Below are 6,000 nucleotides of genomic sequence, written 5' to 3'. Positions count from 1 at the left end.
TCGTTGTTCAGGTATTGTTCTGTGTAGGCTCTCTCTGTGTGTGTCGCTGCTTATCTTTAATACGTGTCACTTGAATTAAAGTTTTAAAAAAGTGCTAAATTTAGAAATGAAATTAACGCGTGTAGGTTAACAAAGATTTTATACAATTAGAAAGACTGGTAATTTTAAATTTTAACAGGCAGTGTAACAGCTACGTAAAAATACACACCTGATGATGGCCATTTAGGGCCGAAACATGTAGTGTGGAGGAGGGAGAGAAAAAAGAAAAAAGAACTACAATTAAATTGTTACACTTAAGACGGTGTTTTTCTCATATATATTCTTACTGAATGTTTACTTTGCAATATTCCATTTTTATGAACCGTGTTATAATTATGATTGAGTCCGTTAGTCGGAAAATGGAACATGATTCAGCCAGTGAACTTGTACCCTTACTAAGTAATCCATTAAATTAATGCCAGTGTTTGTCTATGAAACAAACTCCGTCTTAAGTGCAACAATTTAATTGTAGTTCTTTCTTGTATTGTAATATTGTAATCAGTGTTTGTCATTTATTCGGAATTCTTTCTTTAAATTCTGGAGCTATACATCCACTCCCCATACGTCTTCATGGTGTGATGCGTAATCAGCTGAGTACAGGGATAACTCAACCTTTACTTGCTACACATTCTGTTATAGTTACGCCGTGTAAATTTATTGTTTAACTAAGGTAAATATATCTCTCTACAGCTCTATGCTGGACCTTGACGGTTTATTTCAGTTTCGTAATTCTATACACAGTCGATAGGACTCCTTAAACGGGGGATCAGCCCTTCGCAAGGCCGCTACCTACACAGGGAAGAACACAAAGAGAATAAACGCACACAGACATCCATGTCTCGAGTGGGATTCGAACTCACTATCCCAGGGTTCGAGCGAATGAAGACAGTTTTTGCCTAAACCACTCGGCCACTGTGATCGGCAGGACAAGTACATACTCCAGTTAATTGGAGAAAGAGGACGTGTTGTACACCTCAGTTTTTTGCATTTAGTTCTGTTTGTCAGGTATGAAGCCTAAATCCAGTTATAGGACAACCACCATACCTTGATCTGGAACCTCTGGAATCAGGTATAAAGATTAGTGTTAGCGGAGGAGAGTAGCAGTTTACCTACTGGTAGAACAATGTTTGCTTTCGAGGAAACCAAACATTGCTCGAGATGTTTGGAGATACAAACTTATCTCCAAAGAGATACTTACGTTTACATTCAGCGGTAGTGACATTTGCGGTGTTAAAGAGAGTGGGGACCTCCACTTTGAGGAGAGGAAGGATTTATCACTGTTTTCGTCAGCTCTTCTGAGCACACTAATGTACGTTAGAGACAAGAAATATGTTAGGAAAGCAAGTGATAAACTTCCCTTTTGGTATTTTGATCCGGTTAGAAAGGAACAATGAATAAAGCTGAAATTGAACAAATTGTTAGACTGGATTCAAGCTCAAGAGTATCTATCGCAGTATATTTTCAGGAAAGCAACATTTTAATTCCCGATGTAGAAGGAAGAGAACCCGATTTAAAGGATTGCAGGAAAAGACATACAAATTGTAACGTTCCATTCTGTAAGAAAGCGCAAATGTTGTTTCTTTCTATTTATAATGAAAGGAACTCGTACACTTCAACCAGTTTATCTCGTGACATATTTTATTTGCGGTTTCCTGGTTCTTTATAGCAGAAACGCTAGAGTTTATTGAATTGAAGTGAATATATTTTAACGACGTGACATTTTTGTTTCTTAACAGCAGATTAACCGTCAACTACTAATCTTAGGAACAAAGTCTCTCAGGAACTAATCGTCTGTCATCTCTTCGAGAAACTTCTCACTTTTAATTTAATATTAATATTGAAGTATTTGAGGTTCTCACAGTGTGATTATGAAGAGTAATTTCTGGGTTATAATGCCCTGCAGTTCGTAGATATTCAGCTAGCGTTTCGGAATAACATGTACTTTTATCTTCAGGATTGTAGAATAAACGAAGCAAGAAACCCCCATGAAGCAGGTTGCAGGAGAAGCTGATAACGGAGACGACTTGTTCCTCGGTAACTTCGGCTGACTTACAAAGAAGTACAATGCTCTGTATCCCAGAAGACAGAAATCTTCTTCGCTATAATATTTAGTTCCGTGTTCATAAGAGCTCTTTCGCTGGACCCTCTGCTGAGCCAGTTGAATCCCGTCCACTCTCCCGTATACAAGTTTTTGAAATCTGTTTTAATATTGTCCCACAATTGGTCTCATCTTTTCGTGTTGCCCGCCGTCTCTAACGCAAATCGAATGCAAGTAAAATTAATTGAAGACTAGAATAGAGCCGTCAGTATTGTGCCGTATTTGCTCAAAGCAAGAACTCTGGAGCTAGGTAATGCTTGTACGCAACAATAGAAGAATTGTCAGGATACGAGATGTGACACCTACAGCCATTGTTAGGAGGGGACGATATAAATACTTTTCCGCAGAGACGAATTCACGCAACAGTAGAAGAGCTGTTTTTTCTGTGTGGTCCGTGAAGAGGGATTATGAAAAGAAAAAATGAGATCTTTTAAGTAAGTTGAGTTTAGAGACTCAAGCCTGCCATAATATGAGCTTGAGAGCAGAGGAGTTTAAATGAGGCATTGAGGTACTAGAAACATTGAGTACAATTCAGTGGAGTTGAAAGTCTGGCTATGAAGAGAATATTTTACGTGTGATATAGTACCTCGATATCTGGAGTTTGTAACTCAGTGCGATTGTTAGAATTCATGTGTTGAAATCAATTGTCAAGAAACGGATAGCGGGGACTAGAATAGACTGAAGAAACTAGTGTTTGCAATAGTGAAATGTAAAGTGTGGAGATTAGCGGCAGCGCTGTAAGAGCCTCTAGTTTCGTGTGGTGTGTATACAGTGCCGGTAAATCAAATAATTCAATCCGTATCCCGTCTAATGGTCACCCCTACACATGATAGTATTAATAAAGTTTCACTGGTCGAGATCATCTATAACTACAGCTCATCAGGAACTAATGCAAATTCATACTTTATGAACAACATAACCGTGAAGTTGAAAATTATTTTGATTTCAAGACAGTTATTCTTATATTGTTGCAGATAGCAATAAAATTTATACATCTGATCTTCTTCAAATATCTCTTAATATATAAATATAGGATTTAAATAAATTCCTAGAGAATTTTAAATAATATAAACAATGTAAGTAAGTAAGAGGCCGCACCATAGCTCAAGCGGTTAGTCGCTAGCTTCACATAGTGGCGGCCTGGGTTCGATCCCGGGTCTGGTCAAGTGGGATTTGTGGTGGAGAAAGTGGTGCTGGGGCAGGTTTTCTCTGAGGACTTCGGTTTTCCCTGCCAATCTTCATTCCACCAATTGCTCCAGAATCACCCTCACCTATCATCTGGGGCTGGCACAATAGGCCAGAAGTGGCCGCAGTACAAGGGACTTGGTCTCACCCCACTAGCATTAAAAAAAGTAAGTAAGTAAAGGTATCCCTGCAACACGCCGTGGAGGCCCATAGGGCTGTGAGACGTTAAGGTTCCCACATTTTCTAGACAATCGGCTCATAGATGGCGGCAACGTTGTCAGCGCTACGCGCCCCCCCCGCCCTTTACCCCCAAGAATATTCCAAGAATATAAATGTCAATAATGTAAAATATAAACAATTTCCGACATACCCAAACAAAGACTCTGTTACCTTCGTGTCGCTAATTAAGTGATATGACCTCTGTTATTAATGCAAGATCGTAGTTTAACCTACGATTCAAACAACGTTAATGTGATAATTTTAGTTTCATTTGAAAGGCATTGTTTTTCAGCTCAGAAATTTTCGGCCCCCCTAGATCTAAGAACATGACTATTAAAATATATAAAATCATAATTTTACTTGGAATTTTTGTTTGGGTGTGAATTTTGGTCTCTCATACATAGTGAAGAATAGGTTGAGGGTGTTTGAGAACATAGCGCTGGGGAGAATATTTGGACCTACGAGGGATGAAATAATGTGAGGCCGATGAGAAATGAACAATGAGGAGCTTGATATCTTGTACTCCTCGCCCAATATTATTAAAGCTATCCCTGTAACAGGCCTTGGAGGCGAATAGGATTGTGAGACGTCGAGGTTCCCACGTTTTCTTAGGCAGTCGACTCATAGATGGCGGGAAGGTTATCAGCCTTACGCGCCGGCTTCCCTTTACCCACAGGAAGATTGCTGGTACTCATATATGTTAGAGGATGATTCGATACCCAGGGCTATTTTGCGGCTGGAAGGATTAGATCGATTGAGAAATGCACCTCATCGGGACTCGAACCTGCGACTTTCCGGCTTGCAGCATAATGCCTCAACCAACTACGCTACCGCATGCTGTTATTAGGGTAATAAAATGAATGTAGGGGAGATTAGTAGGGTGTGTCACGCATGACATAGTAGTACATTTGGGATTGCGATACGAACTCCTGAAGGAAAGAAAAGACTGGGAAGACCTAAACGTAAGTGGAAGAAAAACCTTCAAGTGGATAGAAAAGATACAGAAAGGAAGGAAGTAAAAGGGATTTATTAACTTAGGTCAGTGACCAGTGGCGGGCTCTTATAACGCAGTAATGAACATTCGATATCCATAAAATGAAAGAAATTTTTTGAGTGGATGGGCAAATATTGGCTTCTAAGGAAAGACTCAGCTCCATGGAACTGTCTAATTAGCACTGTTCCAGCATCACTGTTAAGGCAAAGATATAAAGGTAAATTTGTCCCTTGCTTAACTAATTAAGCACTACGCCATTGAGACTTATGGGGTAGTGGATGTATAAACCGACATTTTCTTGACCTCGGCACTGGTTGGAGGTCAGTGATCAGCTTCACACATCGGTCGCTTTAACCCCGGAGAAATAGCCCCCAGTTACCCATTGGATATTAGGTTGGGTGAACCCCAGAGCCGGTCTGGACGACGTGGGAAAGAGAGATTTCTTGAACTACCAGGACTCGAACTCGGACCCCTCGGTCGTCTAGCCTGTAACCAGTCGCTATATCGTCACTATTAAAGAAGGTGAAATTATTGTTGTGATATCCAGAGAGGAAGAACGACATTCCTCATCATATTTCAAAATATTTCAATGAAAAAATGTGTTCATTAGGCCTAACACATATTTTCAAGCAGAAGGTGAAAGATGGGCTTTAGGCGGTGATACTACAGTTCATGCCTCATCTCGTAACTTGAACGTCCTTGGCAGTGGCGGCTCGTAGCTAAAATTAGTGGGGGTGGTGCTCCAGAAGCGCACAGTTCCATACAAAGATTTGGCTACTGACATTAAGCTTAAGGATTATATATTGTATTGTACAAGTATAAAGAAAGAATTAAAGAAAAAAGGACTCATTATGTAAATGTTATCGATAATATCATGTGGAAATTGGGGGTGCTGCAGCCTATACTCGGGCCGCCCCTGGTCCTTGGACTGGGGTACAGTTAGAAAAATGCTCATAAATTATAGAAGCATACGAGTACTTTACGATTTTCGTACATTGTCTCCCTCTTGAAGGCGATTCCGTGGATGCGTCTGTGACAAAGGCAGCAGAGAATTCGGTTCCAAAGAGCTGAGTTTCGTGAGGAAAATGACAGGAACAGAAAGAGATGAATAGTTATTCCTACTTTGGTCTACACGTTTGTACTTCGTTGAGCACCATTCGAAGGAGAATTCTGAATAGAAAATCCTCTTCGATCTCGTACAAATCTCTATTGTCATACGCGATAGAATCTGATCCAGGAACTTTTCGATGTTTGTGCATGCAGTCCTATTCGTCGCTAACGCCTCGACACCTAATAATACGGAGTTTAAGAATCAGAGAAAGCACGCTAGGAAAATAAATTATTCTGTGACATTGAAATTCAGGTACTGGACTTGAAGAAGTAATTTAAATCCTGAATACGTAAACCTTCGTCAGGATTTCTAGAGCACTTTGGCACATGTTTGTATGCTCTGAATCGTCAGTGA

The 6,000-nt window shown here is 40.0% G+C and overlaps 1 protein-coding gene across 1 annotated transcript in view; it reads left to right on the top strand.

Moving 5' to 3' along the window:
* The window catches only part of LOC111874527 (hemicentin-2), a 941,243-nt gene that overhangs the window by 229,861 nt on the left and 705,382 nt on the right, over positions 1-6,000 (top strand). The gene's annotated exons all lie outside the window — the stretch shown is intronic.

Source organism: Cryptotermes secundus, unplaced genomic scaffold (assembly GCF_002891405.2).
Source record: "Cryptotermes secundus unplaced genomic scaffold, Csec_1.0 scaffold754, whole genome shotgun sequence".
NCBI lineage: Eukaryota > Metazoa > Arthropoda > Insecta > Blattodea > Kalotermitidae > Cryptotermes > Cryptotermes secundus.
The sequence above is the reverse complement of the archived record's forward strand: the minus strand, read 5'-3'. Positions and strand labels throughout refer to the sequence as shown.